This window comes from Schistocerca piceifrons, chromosome 3 (genome assembly GCF_021461385.2).
Source record: "Schistocerca piceifrons isolate TAMUIC-IGC-003096 chromosome 3, iqSchPice1.1, whole genome shotgun sequence".
In the NCBI taxonomy this organism is placed as follows: domain Eukaryota; kingdom Metazoa; phylum Arthropoda; class Insecta; order Orthoptera; family Acrididae; genus Schistocerca; species Schistocerca piceifrons.
In genome coordinates this window covers 849,088,108-849,106,119 of record NC_060140.1, presented here as the reverse complement: position 1 = coordinate 849,106,119, position 18,012 = coordinate 849,088,108, and positions in this window count along the sequence as shown.

Sequence of the window (18,012 nt, the reverse complement as noted above, 5' to 3'; positions counted from 1 at the left end):
GCTTACACACTACTTAACCTAAATGATCCTAAGGACACACACACACACCCATGCCCGAGGGAGGACTCGAACCTCCGCCGGGATCAGTCGCACAGTCCACGACTACAGCGCCTTATAAGGTACGTTGTCCAAGACGCGACGCACACCAGCGACTGCGACGGGTCGCTACGTGACGTCAGAAGTTGTCCGCTGGCGCATGCGCAGTTCGAGTTTGGGATGCGACGCGCGACTGTTGCGGCAGCTGTCGCAGCACTGCACCAGTGAGCAGTGTTGCGACGGAAGTCGCACGACACAAAGACGTACGGCTGCGAGGAGATGTCGAGCCAGTCAAGGAAAACTGAAATGAGCCACTCACAGGATGTGATGCTCTGTGAGCTGGTCTCGCAACATCCTTGCCTTTACGATTTGAAGAACCCTAAATATAGAGACACTATGTTCAGAGACAGAATTTGGGAAGAAACTGGTGCACAGTTGAAACTGGTGCACAGTTGAAACTGGCAGGTGAGTGAAATATATAATATTTTCCCATTAATGCAAATTTTTCAGGCCTGTTATGAAAATCAGTATAATCCATGCAGATGTAGAATTAGAATGATGAAAATGAACTTGAAGGTCAATTTTCGCATTACTCTTTTTTGTGACGATAAAAATTGAAAACGGCAAATACATTATAAAATGAACAATCTAACGTACAACGAGAAAGTTACATTTTACAATACCTTCACTTTGAAAGTAAACGGTAGATTGGTGTCTTGATGATACCTTCTAGTTGTGAAAAACCACCGCCAGATTGTTGTACAGCTTTCTGTAATCAATAGATGTTCGTTTTTGAGGAAGGCGTTTCTCAACAGATTGCGCAAACAGTATGCTGCAATAAGTAATTTGTCACATTCACTTCAATTCATTGGTAGAAGATGGTGCTCAAAAAACTTGTGCCAAAAGTGCACTACTGTTTTACAAGGCCCTTCTGGTCTGACACAGTTCACAATTGAAATTCGTCTTTTGTAAATCCTGGAGTCATCTTTTGAGTGCAGCTTGGCAAGATTAAATGGATTAAATGTTGATGTCATCCATAACGATGTATGCTGTCAGAATACAAGAATATGGAAGTTCATTTCGATGGGAATAAAGATTCAGTCGGCTATGAAAGTTGCCTTAGCTTGTTCCAAAAGTTTCTGCATGGGAGAAACTGACAAGTATAATTTAGGGAAATTTTGTGAACAAGCACGGACATTATTTCTTCCACATTTCTGCCAGTGTATACTGTAGACGTTCAGAATCCAAATTCTAGAGATGTTTCAGGTGTAACCCTATCTTGTTGTCAAGAACTTGAAACAATGCAATGAAGCTAGCGTGCGCTTATTGTTAATAAACTTATCTTTCATTGGAATTTTAGGTGAAATGTGCAAAAACAGATGGAGGAATATTCGGGACTCGTATCAGAGAAATAAACGAGAAAGAAAGCTTGGAACAGGTTCAGATGCCTCAGCAAAACCAAGAAAATGGGTTCTGCTTGATCACTTGGCTTTAAGAAACCTACGTTTCGTGGCATTTTAAATGAAATTGTCAAGAGCATATGGAGAAATATTAGTAACTCATACCGGAGGAATATGACATAAAATGGTTTCATTAGGTCCAAATGTGTCAGCGAAACAAAACAAATGCATTCTCTATTGTGTGATGACCACACGATTCTCGTTGCGCGTCGACAGAACTGGCGGCTAGTCGCGACGCTCCCGGAGATATATGAGCCCAAATCTCGGAAACGGAGATCGATATCAATCTGATCTCAACTTAAAAAATAATTTCGATGTGTTAGCTTCTTTTCACCGGCAACGATGTATGACCTAACGTGAACCATACATAAAGTAGCCAGCGACCACATTTTTCACTGTGCACAATTCAAATTTTATGCAGTAGGTTACTTGTAAATTAAGTATCGGGATAACTGTGACGAATATCGGAAAAATAGACACCTCATTATCAAGCTGTGATGTGAAACTGTACGATACGCAAACATCAATTTTTTGTGCCTTTTACTTTCCTCACAATTGATAGAGAAGTAATATACAGCGAAAAAACACGCAATACCGGAAGAGATACTTTTCAAGTTTTTAAAGTAAAAGGAGAATCTGTATCGAAAAACTAATTCTGGGAGCCGATGTAACTTTGTTGCATTAACATACACTATTTTTTACAGCAAGAAAATCGGAATTCTTATTTTTCTTGAATCCGCCGCCGCCGACCGGAGCTTGGGAAACAGCGACGACTCCAGTCGTGTTGCGGCCGTGTCGCAGTCTGCCAGGGTGGGGAAAGAGGAGGGGGCAGCGTCGCAGTCGCAGCCAACTGTCGCGTCTTGCACAACGTAAACACAAAACAATCGCCATGAAAATAAAGAGGAACTTAAAGGCCGAAGTGCCACAAGAAGTTCTTTTCACATTATAATCTCGGCTGTTCATTAAATCATAAATAGTATAGCAAAATTTTATACGATTAAATAATATACAATAAACGCTGCGTTATAGTAAACAAATTCTCAAACGCTATTTTTGTGGGTTGTTAAGAATTTCCGCTGGCGAGGACAAATGTTTAGCCTAGTGGTGGTCTATACACCCTAGATACGGCCCTGCGACTGTCACTCTTACCTTTCCTGCTCCATTTACGAACGGTGCGTGGAGAGAACGGCTGTCTGTAAACGTCATCCTGTATTTCGCAGTACAGCACTGCTTTTGCTCCCGTTCTGATGAAACTACTTTTATCAGCAGTGCACCCTCTTTCTTCCCACCAACCTTCGCATTGCGTAGGGAGAACGTCAAACTTACAGCAGTCGTCACTTCACAAAAGGAATCAACACGTGTCGCCAAGTGAAAAACAGCATACTGACGTCAAAACAGGAAACATTTCAAATTCTCACTGCTTACAGCGCCATCCTTGGGTAACAGAAGAAATATTGAATTTAATTGATGAAAGAAGAAAATATAAAAATGCAGTAAGTGAAACAGGCAAAAAGGAATACAAACGTCTCAAAAATGAGATCGACAGGAAGTGCAAAATGGCTAAGCAGGGATGGCTAGATGACAAATGTAAGGATGTAGAGGCTTGTCTCACTAGGGGTAAGATAGATACTGCCTACAGGAAAATTAAAGAGACCTTTGGAGATAAGAGAACGACTTGTATGAATATCAAGAGCTCGGATGGAAACCCAGTTCTAAGCAAAGAAGGGAAAGCAGAAAGGTGGAAGGAGTATATAGAGGGTTTATACAATGGCGATGTACTTGAGGACAATATTATGGAAATGGAAGAGAATGTAGATGAAAATGAAATGGGAGATACGATACTGCGTGAAGAGTTTGACAGAGCACTGAAAGACCTGAGTCGAAACAAGGCCCCCGGAGTAGACAATATTCCATTGGAACTACTGACGGCTGTGGGAGAGCCAGTCCTGACAAAACTCTACCATCTGGTGAGCAAGATGTATGAAACAGGCGAAATACCCTCAGACTTCAAGAAGAATATAATAATTCCAATCCCAAAGAAAGCAGGTGTTGACAGATGTGAAAATTACCGAACTATCAGCTTAATAAGTCACAGCTGCAAAATACTAACACGAATTCTCTACAGACGAATGGAAAAACTAGTAGAAGCCAACCTCGGGGAAGATCAGTTTGGATTCCGTAGAAACACTGGAACACGTGAGGCAATACTGACCTTACGACTTATCTTAGAAGAAAGATTAAGGAAAGGCAAACCTACGTTTCTAGCATTTGTAGACTTAGAGAAAGCTTTTGACAATGTTGACTGGAATACTCTCTTTCAAATTCTAAAGGTGGCAGGGGTAAAATACAGGGAGCGAAAGGCTATTTACAATTTGTACAGAAATCAGATGGCAGTTATAAGAGTCGAGGGACATGAAAGGGAAGCAGTGGTTGGGAAGGGAGTAAGACAGGGTTGTAGCCTCTCCCCGATGTTGTTCAATCTGTATATTGAGCAAGCAGTAAAGGAAACAAAAGAAAAATTCGGAGTAGGTATTAAAATTCATGGAGAAGAAATAAAAACTTTGAGGTTCGCCGATGACATTGTAATTCTGTCAGAGACAGCAAAGGACTTGGAAGAGCAGTTGAATGGAATGGACAGTGTCTTGAAAGGAGGATATAAGATGAACGTCAACAAAAGCAAAACAAGGATAATGGAATGTAGTCTAATTAAGTCGGGTGATGCTGAGGGAATTAGATTAGGAAATGAGGCACTTAAAGTAGTTAAGGAGTTTTGCTATTTGGGGAGCAAAATAACTGATGATGGTCGAAGTAGAGAGGATATAAAATGTAGGCTGGCAATGGCAAGGAAAGCGTTTCTGAAGAAGAGAAATTTGTTAACATCCAGTATTGATTTAAGTGTCAGGAAGTCATTTCTGAAAGTATTCGTATGGAGTGTAGCCATGTATGGAAGTGAAACATGGACGATAAATAGTTTGGACAAGAAGAGAATAGAAGCTTTCGAAATGTGGTGCTACAGAAGAATGCTGAAGATTAGATCGGTAGATCACGTAACTAATGAGGAGGTATTGAATAGGATTGGGGAGAAGAGAAGTTTGTGGCACAACTTGACCAGAAGAAGGGATCGGTTGGTAGGACATGTTCTGAGGCATCAAGGGATCACCAATTTAGTATTGGAGGGCAGCGTGGAGGGTAAAAATCGTAGAGGGAGACCAAGAGATGAATACACCAAGCAGATTCAGAAGGATGTAGGTTGCAGTAGGTACTGGGAGATGAAGAAGCTTGCACAGGATAGAGTAGCATGGAGAGCTGCATCAAACCAGTCTCAGGACTGAAGACCACAACAACAACAACAGCGCCATATTTCACCTAGTGGCAGACAGTGGAACTATTACTCGTATTTTTCTCGGCAAAGAACACACCTACGATGTTTCAGTGTCCTTCGATGTATGCAGCCCGCACAACAGCACTCTGAACAATATCACCAGTTCAAGTATCACCATCCAGTACGTGACGTGGATGTAGGACCTGCACACCTCTGTCCTCGTGGAGTGCTCGTTAAGTGATGCTGTTAGAATTCTGCGTAGCAGGCCAGAAGCCACCGGTTCCATATTCGAATGACAACTGTGTGATCGCGAACAGTGCGAGCAGGAATACTGAGCAACGACGAACCGAGGCATACCTACTAGTAGACCACGATTCGGCCGCTGTCTAGCTGCGACACGTGCTGGAAAAACAAGTTCCTCTTCCCTGCATGACCGACAGCGCGACCTTCTCACAATCAACCAAAATTAGAACGCGTTGAAATGAAATGATCGTGTGGCATTGTTAACCAGGAGGCCCCATTCGGGGAAGTTCGGCCGCCGGTTGTAAGTCTTAGTTCGGATGACGCCACACTGGGCGACTTGCGTGTCGATGATGATGATGGTGGTGGTGATGGGATTATGATGGTGGTGGTGATGTGATAACAACAACACAGCACCCAGTCCGCGAGCGGAGAAAATCCCCAACCCAGCCTGGAAACTAGCCCGAACCGCCGCAGGATAGGCAAACAAGTTACCACTCAACTAAGCAGCGGACTACAACGCGTTATCTCAATGAGATACCAGCTGGGTAGTCCTTTCTCACACCGAGTGCAGAGAGCGTTTCTACTAGGTAACTACTCTGAAGAGTCAAAGAAACTGGTACACCGGCCTAATGTCGTGTAGGACCCCCGCGAGCACGCAATAGTGCCGCAATACGACGTGGCATGGACTCGACTAAGGTCTAAAGTAGTGCTGGACGGAATTGACACCATGAACCCTGCACGGCTGTCCATAAATCCGTAAGAGTACGAGGGGGGTGGAGACCTCTTCTGAACAGCACGTTGCAAGGCATCCTAGATATGCTCAATAATGTTCATGCATGGGGAGTTTGGTGGCCAACGGAAGTATTTAAACTCTTAAGACTGTTCCTGGAGCCACTCTGTAGCAATTCTAGAAGTATGTCGTGTCTCACTATCCTGCTGGAATTGTCCAGCTCCTTCGGAATGCACGATGGACATGAATGAACGCAGGTGATCAGACACGATGCTTACGTACGTGTCAGCTGCGAGAGTCGTAACTAGACGTATCAGGGGCCCCACACCATTACAGAGCCTCCACCAGCTTGAACATTCCCCTGCTGACATACAGGGTTCACGGATTCATGAAGTTGTCTCCATACACGTACACGTCCATCCGTTCTATACAATTTGAAACGACACTCGTCCGACAAGGAAGCATGTTTCCAGTGAACAGTCCAATGTCGGTGTTAATGGGCCGAGGCGAGGCTCAAAGCTTTGTGTCGTGCTGTCAACAAGGGTACACGACTGGACCCTTGGCCCCGAAAGCCCATATCGATGATATTTCGTTGAAAGGTTCGCACGCTGACACTTGTTAATGGCCCAGCATTGAAATCTTCAGCAATTTGCGGAAGGGTTGCACTTCTGTCACGCTGAAGGATTCTCTTCAGTCGTCGTTGGTCCCGTTCTTGCAGGATCCTTTTGCAACTGCAGCGATGTCTGAGACTTAATGTTTTACCTGATTCCTGATATTCACGGTACAGTAGTGAAATGGTCGTACGCGAAAATCGCCACCTGGTCGCTACCTCTGAGATGCTGTGTCCCATCGCTTGCGCGCCGACTGTAACACCACGTTCAGACTCACATCTTGATAACTTGCCATTGTAGCAGCAGTAACGGATCTACGAGGGCAGTTCAATAAGTAATGCAACACTTTTTTTTCTCGGCCAATTTTGGTTGAAAAAACCGGAAATTTCTTGTGGAATATTTTCAAACATTCCCGCTTCGTCTCGTATAGTTTCATTGACTTCCGACAGGTGGCAGCGCTGTACGGAGCTGTTGAAATGGCGTCTGTAACGGATGTGCGTTGCAAACAACGGGCAGTGATCGAGTTTCTTTTGGCGGAAAACCAGGGGATCTCAGATATTCATAGGCGCTTGCAGAATGTCTACGGTGATCTGACAGTGGACAAAAGCACGGTGAGTCGTTGGGCAAAGCGTGCGTCATCATCGCCGCAAGGTCAAGCAAGACTGTCTGATTTCCCGCGTGCGGGCCGGCCGTGCACAGCTGTGACTCCTGCAATGGCGGAACGTGCGAACACACTCGTTCGAGATGATCGACGGATCACCATCAAACAACTCAGTGCTCAACTTGACATCTCTGTTGGTAGTGCTGTCACAATTGTTTACCAGTTGGGATATTCAAAGGTTTGTTCCCGCAGGGTCCCTCGTTGTCTAACCGAACACCATAAAGAGCAAAGGAGAACCATCTGTGCGGAATTGCTTGCTCGTCATGTGGCTGAGGGTGACAATTTCTTGTCAAAGATTGTTACAGGCGATGAAACATGGGTTCATCACTTCGAACCTGAAACAAAACGGCAATCAATGGAGTGGCGCCACACCCACTCCCCTACCAAGAAAAAGTTTAAAGCCATACCCTCAGCCGGTAAAGTCATGGTTACAGTCTTCTGGGACGCTGAAGGGGTTATTCTGTTCGATGTCCTTCCCCATGGTCAAACGATCAACTCTGAAGTATATTGTGCTACTCTTCAGAAATTGAAGGAACGACTTCAGCGTGTTCGTAGGCACAAAAATCTGAACGAACTTCTCCTTCTTCACGACAACGCAAGACCTCACACAAGTCTTCGCACCCGAGAGGAGCTCACAAAACTTCAGTGGACTGTTCTTCCTTATGCAGCCTACAGCCCCGACCTCGCACCGTCGGATTTCCATAGGTTTGGCCCAATGAAGGACGCAATCCGTGGGAGGCACTACGCGGATGATGAAGTTATTGATGCAGTACGACGTTGGCTCCGACATCGACCAGTGGAATGGTACCATGCAGGCATACAGGCCCTCATTTCAAGGTGGCGTAAGGCCGTAGCATTGAATGGAGATTACGTTGAAAAATAGTGTTGTGTAGCTAAAAGATTGGGGAATAACCTGGTGTATTTCAATGCTGACTAAAACAACCCCTGTTTCAGAAAAAACATGTGTTGCATTACTTATTGAACTGCCCCCGTAAGAACTGCGCCAGACACTTGTTACCTCATACACGCGTTGCCGACCGCAGCGCCGTATTCTGCCAGTCTTTGAATACGCATGCCTATAGCAGTTTCTTTGGCGCTTCAGTGCACAATGTGTGGTTGCGCTGCAATGTTAATTATTTGCCTGTGCGAGTATGTAGCACATTACATGCCAGTTTGATGCTGTTGCATACTTTGCAATTTTCCTAGCCAGCAGTGTGTGTAAACTACATGGCGGGTAACATCTGCAATTCCATGAGGCTGTTGCTGATTAGTCTGTTGTAGCACACACAGAAGTCTCATTGCGAGAAACTCGCAGCGAAATACGGAGAGACGTGCGGAACATCGATGCTTAGATCTTGGATTGGTAACGTATTAGCGATAAATGTGGCAGGTTTCTTTTTTCTTTTTAAGGCGTCTTTAACTTTAACACAAACATAGTTCGATAACAAAAATCGTAACTTTAACATAGTGGTAAACTGAAATGTTACTAATACTCATCACACAGGAATCTCTTTGTCAAAAGCCTTGTTTTCGTATCTTCAACGAATCATCCATCCGTGAGATGTACAGTGCTGTAGACAACGGCGCTCACGTCGATGCCTGTTCTTGACTCCAGGAAAACATTTTACGTCGTCCCGTTCTGTCAGCAAAACGGAGTATCGGATCGCAATGGCGACTGGATTAAAGACTTTCTTGCAGACAGAACTCAACAAGTCGCTTTTAACGGGACAAAAATGACAGAGGTCAAGGTAATTTCCGGGGTGCCGCAAGGGCATGTGATTTTACAATGTGCATAAATGATCTAGTAGAAAGCGTCGGATGCTCTCCTTAAGACTGTTGGCAGATGATGCGGTTGTCTATAACAAAGTAACAACGCCAGAAGACATCATTTGCAGAATGCCCTACATACGATTGATGAATGTTGCAGGCTCCAGCTGTTGAACCTGATCGCAAGCGGATGCTACAAATTGCACGTACACAGGAAAAGAAATCCACTATCGTGCAACTACACTATTGATGACCAACTGCTGAAATAGTATCTACAGTAAAAGATCTCGCATCAACTATGCAGAACCACCTTAAGTTGAACAAATATACTGCCGGAAAAGAATTCATGATTTAGAGCCTTCCAGTTCACTCAAGATCTGTTGTTGCAACAGTGCATATGGAGTAAATCAAATGATTACATTTACCGACCAACAACACAAGCGGTTCTGAAGTACCAGCTGTCGACCTATGCTGAAACACCTATGTTAGCACGTGGTGCAGTCTCCACGGGCGGCAACCCACACTCCCTAAGTCTGTCATCCATTCGATCGTACAGACGGCGAATACTGTCCTGGGATACGCTATGCACGCCTGCTCGATCTGTTCACGTAGCTGAATAAGAGTTATTCGTTGACGAGTCGCACGAGTCACTTGCCGACCCATCATATCCCACACGTACTCGATTGCACCCAGTCTAAAGATCGCAATGGCCAGGGAAGTTGCTGCACGTCTTGCTGAGCACATTGAGTTTCACAAGCGGTGTGCGGGTGAGCATTTTCCAGCTGGCACATGTCACCTAACTGCTGCAAGAATGCCAAAAGAACGTGTCTAACAAAATTCTGCACGTACTGAGCGCTGGTTAGCGTCCCCTCCAGAAATAACAAACGTGAAAGAGAGTTGCAGCTCATCGTACCACAGACCATAAGGCCTGGGACGAGGCCAGTGTATCTTTGACGTATGCACTCCACGAGACGGCGCCCACCAGGTCTACGACGAACGCGCAAACGACCGTCACCTGCGTGCATGCAGAATCTGCTGTCACTGCTGAAGACAACGGCGCGCTATTCCATCTTCCAGGTGATCCTCTGACGGCACCAGTCGAGCCGTGCACGTCGATGCCGTGGCGTGAGTGGAAGACGGGCTAGAGGTGTGCGTGCCCGTAGTCCCACTGGTAATAACCGGTTCGCAATAGTTCATTCTGACACGTCTGGGCTTACAAGCCCTCTTACCTGTGATGTGGTTCCTGTACAATCTGCCACTGCTGCCCTTACAATACGACGATCCTGGCTGGTGTCTGTGCTGCGTGGGTATCCAGAATGTCGTCTACAGGTGTGAGGATGTTCAAGTGATCACTGATACCAGCATCGCTGCACAACTGACGCAGCGCGTCCAACGCATGTGACAACTCTGCGAAAGAACCATCTCGCCACTATGAAGGCCGGAATTCAATATTCCGAGATTTACAGTGTTAAGAGTGTGTCGAGATTATCAAATTTCAGGCATTACCTCTCACCACGGATAACGCAGTGGCCCACGGCCTTCACTTAATGACCGAGAGCTAGAGACAAGCGAAACTGCCTGAAATAACCGCAGAAATCAACGTGGAACGTATGACGTACGTATACGTTAGGACAGTGTGGCGAAATTTGGCGTTAATGGGCTATGGCAGCAGCCGACTGACGCGTGTGCCTTTGCTGACAGCACGACATCGCCTGCAGCGCCTCTCCTGGTCTCATGACCATATCGGTTGGACCCTGGAAGACCGGAAAACTGCGCCGTGGTCAGGTGAGTCCCGATTCCAGTTGGTAAGAACTGCTGGCAGGGCTCGAGTGTGGCGTAAATCCTACGAAACCATGGACCCACGTTGTTCAAATGGTTCAAAAGGCTCTGAGCACTATGAAACTTAACATCGGAGGTCATCAGTCCCCTAGAACTTAGAGCTATTTAAAACAAACTAACCTAAGGACATCACACACGTCCATGCCCGAGGCAGGATTCGAACCTGTGACCGTAGCAGTCGTGCGGTTCCGGACTGAAGCGCCTAGAACTGCTCGGCTACCGCGGCCAGCGAACCCACGTTGTCATCATGGCACTGTGCAAGCCAGTGGTGACTCCATAATGATGTGGGCTGTGTTTGCATGGAATGGGTTGGGTCCTCTGGTTCAGCTGAACTACTTTGACACCCTCTGCAGCCATTCATGGACTTTATGTTCCCAAAGAACGATTGAATTTTTATGGATGACAATGTGGCAAGTCACCATGCCGCAGTTGCTCGCGATTGGTTTGGAGAACATTTCTGGACGGTTCGAGCGAATGATTTGGCCACCCAGATCGCCCGACATGAATCCCATCAAACATAACTGAGAGGTCAGTTGGTGCACAGAATCCTGCACAGGCAATACTTTCTCAATTACGGAAGAGTATAGAGGAGCAAGACTCAATTATGCAGGGGACTTCTAGCAGCTTGTTGAGTCCCTGTCAGGTCGAGCTGCTGCAGTGCGCCTGACACCAAATTAGGAGGTATCCCATTACTTTTTTCACGTCAGTGAGCAAGTGTGGATAGCCGTATAGTCATCATTTCTTCGCTCAGTACGCGAATGGAAGAGGGTGGAAAGAAGACAATGCCATGGATCATACAATGGCTTATGGAGTGTACTTTTAGATGTAGATCTTGAAATGACATACTCTTACAGAGAACAGCATTGTCACCGAACAAACTAATAGTGATACCTATCTGATAAATCATTTACGAACATACTGTACTGTTACATATCCCCGATTTTACTTTCCTATGCTTGATATTCGCCGCCGTCGACTACAATATACTGAGCGAAACAAAAACTCACCCAGTAAATTGCATACCTGGGAAGATATTTCATACGATCGTATCTCTTATTAGTCGACGCTGTGGTAGACCCTCGGAATACTATGACGACGGAGTGTAGCTGTTGAGATGCACTCAGCGTTTGCGAGGTGACGCTTTTGAATGAAGTGAGCTGCGTGCTCGACACGAGCGGCCCTCACTGAACGCACACCCGTCTCCTAACTGTGTGGAGTGGCGCACGACTGGACCCCCCCCCCCCCCTCCCCCGCTATCTTCTGTGTGGCTGGCCGGCTCGCGCGCTGACACGGCGTCGTTAATCAGGGCCGCTCAACACACTCTGACAGGCGATAAAACTAAAGCTGGCCAAGTGATCCAGCTGTGTGGGCCCTGTGAAGCTGGGCAGCCCCATCCACAGAGGCATCAAGCACCCACCCAATTTGCGGCGGTGACCGCCGCCGCCGCCGCCGCCGCCGCCAGCGAACAGTTACACAAAATACAATATATACAGAATCTAAAGTGTAATTATAAGAGTCGAAGAACATTACAAGGAAGTAGTAGTTGATATATACTAAGATGGTATCTGTTCTTTCGGACATGTCCGAAATAACAGATACCATCTTACTATATATATAGTTAAGGCTCACCGGCCACTTGACTATCTTCTTCTTCTGTGCGAATGCACAAACAGTGCCCGAACTCTTACGGGAATCGGCAACGCGCCGCGAGTAATGAGTATAATGGGCGGGGGCACTACGAATGTAGTGCGGGACAATAGGTCGAGAATGTGGGTTTCGCGGGGGGCGTGCCTGAGATAAATTCCTGCAGTCGCGCTATCTTCTGTGTCCTCGGTGGCTCAGATGGATAGAGCGTCTGCCATGTAAGCAGGAGATTCCGGGTTAGAGTCCCTGTCGGGGCACTCATTTTCATCAGCCCCCGTTGACGTATGTCAACGCCTGTAAGCAGCTAAGGGTGTTCATTTCATTGTAATGGTAGTAGTTGAGATGGGAGAGATAAGACACTGTCGTAGCCTATCCTCAATGCTGCAAGCAGCAAATGAAACAAAGCTAAAATGCGAAGATGGAATTATCAAGTTCTGGGAGAATAAATAATTATGTGGCTTGCCGATGATATTTTGATACTGTCAGACACAGCAAAATACTTTGAAGAGCAGTTATTGGGGATGGATCGTGTTTTGAAAGGAGAAAATAAAATGATCAGATTATAACTGTGTGCCGGACCGAGACTCGAACCCGGGGCCTTTGTCTTTCACGGGCAAGTGCTCTACCATCTGGGCTACCCAAGCACGACTCACAACCCGTCCTCACAGCTTCAATTCTACCAGTACCTCGTCTCCTACTTTCCAAGCTTCACAATAATTTCGCCGCATCAAACCAGGCGGCGATACTGAGGGAGTTGGATTAGGAAATGTGCCATTGAAAGTAACTGACGAAGTTTGCTGTTTACACAACAAAGTAAATCGCGATGACCGAAGTAGACATGATATGAAATGCAGACAGGCGATATCAAGAAAACATTTTCTGAAAAAGATGTATTTGTTGACAGCCAATATTGATTACGGCGCCACGAAGTCTTTGTCTGGAGAGGTGCCTTTTACAAAGTGAAACATGGACAATAAATCGTCCTGACGAGAGAGAAAAATGTTTTGAAATGTTACGCTACCGAAGAACGCTGAAGATAAAGGTTCAAGATGATGCAGAGTGCAGTAGCTATGCAGAGATTAAATGATTTGAATAGCATATACTAGCGTGAAAAGCTGCATGAAACCCGTCTTCGGTATGAAGACCACACGAGCAGAACCTAGTACCTTATACTGGACGCTGAATGTTAGACAGAAATGGAGCTAACACTGTGCGGGTAAAAGACGTATGACCGCTACTATTGTGAATATACATTAACGATCTATTGAGTAACATCATCGAAACTCCTACCGTGTTCGTTTTGACGCTGGGTGATGGTCAGGAAATGCCTAACAGCGAACATTATTTTCCTCTGAGTACTGAATACCTCTTTCTATAAATGTGGATAAATGCACGGTAGTAGCCACAGCAAATACAGAGAGCAAGACAGTAACCGATTTCCAGATTATTGTCAAGCTTTTGGAGCTTGTCTTATCGCATTCCTATCTAGGGGTAATAATACGACGTGAGAAGAAATTCAACGCCCGCCGGAAATTAGCAGTTGGGAAGATTTCTGCTCAGCAAATCCAAATATTTATCTTGAGGAGTCGAACGAGAGTGTTAGGAGGCGCAGCTGGCAGAGGAGAGCAGAGCTGCTGTTACTTCAGCCCGTGGGCTTATCTCTCTCCTCTTGAGCCCAGCGAAGCCACGCCACTGCTTCTGTCAGCAGGTCTTCGGATCCTGCGGCACTTGTTGATAACCGGCGTCCTGACCATCTATAAGCCTGCACTGACAGTTAAGTCTACACCAGTTCCAGCGACCTCCTACTTGCACGACAAATCAGGAGGACAGCAAACCATATCTATTTATTTCCCAGAAAGTTGTTTTCATATACACGCCCCCTCAGTTGCAATGACAGCTACAAATATTTTGGTTCAAATGGCTCTGAGCACTATGGGACTTAACATCTATGGTCATCAGTCCCCTAGAACTTAGAACTACTTAAACCTAACTAACCTAAGGACATCACACAACACCCTGTCATCACGAGGCAGAGAAAATCCCTGACCCCGCCGGGAATCGAACCCGGGAACCCGGGCGCGGGAAGCGAGAACGCTACCGCACGACCACGAGCTGCGGACAACAAATATTTCCTATGACGTGAACCGTTTCAGGTGATTTGCGAAAATAGCGTTTTTCTTACGTTTACATGTTGCAAATTTGTATTTGTATCTATATTAAACGTTACTCTGGTTCTTAAACTTTGTTTTAAAATATAATTATTGTCTGTGTCGTTTATGCCCGTAGTGTTGTAACTATTAATAGAGGGAACGTCTTCAAATTGTGACCGACTGTTAATCACAATCTCGATAACTCAATACATTTATTCGGAGGCTGTTAATAACTAACCGTGTACAGGGTATTTCAGGATCTGCACTTCACGTTATTGCTAACAGCTTTTTCACTGCAATGTATACTTTGTACTTAGGCGAAACATTATCCCATTGCATTCTGTACGAAATAAACGAATGGAAATAAACAAGACAAGTTCATTGACAAAAAAAGCACTCACGCCCAGAGAAGAATACGGGCAATTCAAGCATCTACGAGAATCTGCGCGTGTACTTTCCAGTTCCTTCCAATGCGCAAAATTATACACTACTGGCCATTAAAATTGCTACACCAAGAAGAAATACAGATGACAAACGAGTATTCATTGGACAAATGTATTACACTAGAACTGACATGTGATTACATTTTCACGAAATTTGGGTGCATAGATCCTGAAAAATCAGTACCCAGAACAACCACCTCTCGCCGTAATAACGGCCTTGATACGCCTGGGCATTGTGTCAAAGAGCGTGTACAGGTACAGCTAGCTGCCCATGCAGCTTCAACATGATACCACAGTTCATCAAGAGTAGTGACTGGAGTATTGTGACGAGCCCGTTGCTCGGCAACCATTGACCAGACGTTTTCAATTAGTGAGAGATCTGGAGAATGTGCTGGCCAGGGAAGCAGTCGAACATTTTCTGTATCCAGAAAGGCCCGTACAGGACCTGCAACAAGCGGTCGTACATTATCGTGCTGAAAAATAGGGTTTCGCAGGGATCGAATGAAGGGTAGAGCCACGGGTCGTAACACATCTGAAATGTAACGTCCACTGTTCAAAGTGCCCTCAATGCCAACAAGAGGTGACCGAGACGTGTAACCAATGGCACCCCATACCATCACGATGGGTGATACGCCAGTATGGCGATGACGAATACACGCTTCCACCGTGCGTTCACCGCGATGTCGTCAAACACGGATGCGACCATCATGATGCTGTAAATACAACATGGGTTCATCCGAAAAAATGACGTTTTGCCATTCGTGCACCAGGTTCGTCGTTGAGTACACCATCGTATGCGCTCCCGTCTGTGATGCAGCGTCAAAGGTAACCGCAGCCATGGTCTCCGAGCTGATAGTCCATTCTGCTGCTAACGACGTCGAACTGTTCGTGCAGATGGTTGTTGTCTAGCAAACGTCCCCATCTGTTGACTCAGGGATCGAGACGTGGCTGCACGATCCGTTACAGCCATGCGGATAAGATGCCTGTCATCTCGACTGCTAGTGATACGAGGCCGTTGGGATCCAGCACGGCGTTTCGTATTACCCTCCTGAAACCACCGATCCCATATTCTGCTAAAAGTCATTGGATTTCGACCAACGCGAGCAGCAATGTCGCGATACGATAAACTGCAATCGCGACAGGCTACAATCAGACCTTTATCGAAGTCGGATACGTGATGGTACGCATTTCTTCTCCCTACACGAGGCATCACAACAACGGTTCACCAGTCAACGCCGGTCAACTGCTGTTTGTGTATGAGAAATCGGTTGGAAACTTTCCTCCTGTCAGCACGTTGTAGGTGTCGCCACCGGCGCCAACGTTGTGTGTCGGTAAAATTTCGCGTCTGTAGCACGTCATCTGCGTGGTGTTGCTATTTTAATGGCCAGTAGTGTATATATTGAATTACGGCAGTTTCCAGCTTTTTTACACCCTGCCTTGTAGGGTAATGTTTCAGAGTGATATCCCATTTGTCAAAAATTAATTTACTAACAAATTCGAATGCCACCTTTTCTGCAGCCACAGTCGAAAATATTGATAACCTCTGCGTCAAATTTGATCTTTTCTGCCTTGACAATCACAACTGATTTCCTGCTTGCATCAGGGTCAAGCAGTATCATCACCATGATGCTACTAATGGAATTTCCGCAGATACATCTAAATGACTACTCTGCAATTCACACTTAGCTGCCTAGTTGAGTCCTTCGAACCACCTTCTGCCCATTTGTCTACAATTCCTAACAGCGCACGGTGAAAAACGAACGTCGTGCGAGCTATGATTCCTCTTTATAACTTCGATGATCAGTTTTTCTTTTGTGGGTAAGAGCCAACAAAATACTTCGCGTTATGAGAAAGTTGGTCACTGAAAATTCCTGAAAATATTTCGCCTCTGTTTTAATGACTGTCACCCCAATTCGTGTATCATATCCGTAACACACATTCCCCTAATAATAAAAAACGAGTTGCCCAACTTTTTTGATGTCCTCCGTCAATCGTGCCTGATAGGGATCGCATACCACACAGCAATACTACAGTAGAGGACTGACACGGGTAGTGTAGGCACACTCTTTAGAAAATTTGCTGTATTTTATAACAATTACTGTTTTCGCAATAAAACGCAGCTTTACTTTGCCTCCCTACGTAACATTTCCTATCTGATCGTTCCAGTTTAAGCAGTTTATAATTCCTAGGTATTTAGTTGAACTGACAGACTTTCAATGTATGTGATTTAACGTGTAACCGAAAATTAACGGCTTCCTTTTAGTAGTCACATGGATGATGTCACTTTTTCCGTTCACGTCACTGTCTGTTACGTACGCCTTGCTGTGTGCTGGCAAGCGACCACGCGGCTCGCTAATTGCAGTTTCTGACACGCAGAAGTACGTGCTGGCCACAAAGAGGCTACATAGCCCTAATCACACTCTTGCTGTTGCAAAACTGAAGCGAGCGATAAACTTCTGCAACTCGAGTGACCTGGAGCTTCAGATTTTCGCCGACGCATAACCCAGTCGCTAACATTCGCAAGGACAAAAGATGATCACATAGCACTCTTTGTGTTTTTTTTAGAGTCATCGACATAATTGTTGACGTCATCGAGCATGCGTTTAACACGGCATGTACTTATAGTCTCGTATTTGTATGCACGTGCTTAATGCATGTGTTAATATGAATACATGTGTGAATCACTGATTGTGCATTCGTGTCCGCTGTGAAGTTCTGTCGTTTCCAACTACAGTCCACAATATTCCGTTGCTTTAATCTGAATTGGGATAGACTGAAGGGCATTCGGATGTTGCCCTACATTAACAGTACAGAAGCAAAATAGCTTGTAAGAAGCTGTGTATCACTACAGCCATACATGCGAACAGCGCAGGGGGAAGGAGGCGTGTTTTATGTAGAGACTTGTCCTATTGCACCGAACCTCAGAAATCTGCAATGCTGGGGAGACTGTCAGTAATGTGGTAGGAGAGGCCTTCCAGGACAACGATTTTTTAAATTTTATTTCGGTGTCCCTGTACTTGAGTTGATTAGTAAAACAGACGTTGTAGGCTCAAAAGATTGAGAGGTGTCTAACCCCATGTTACAGGAGGATCGGATGAGTCAATGA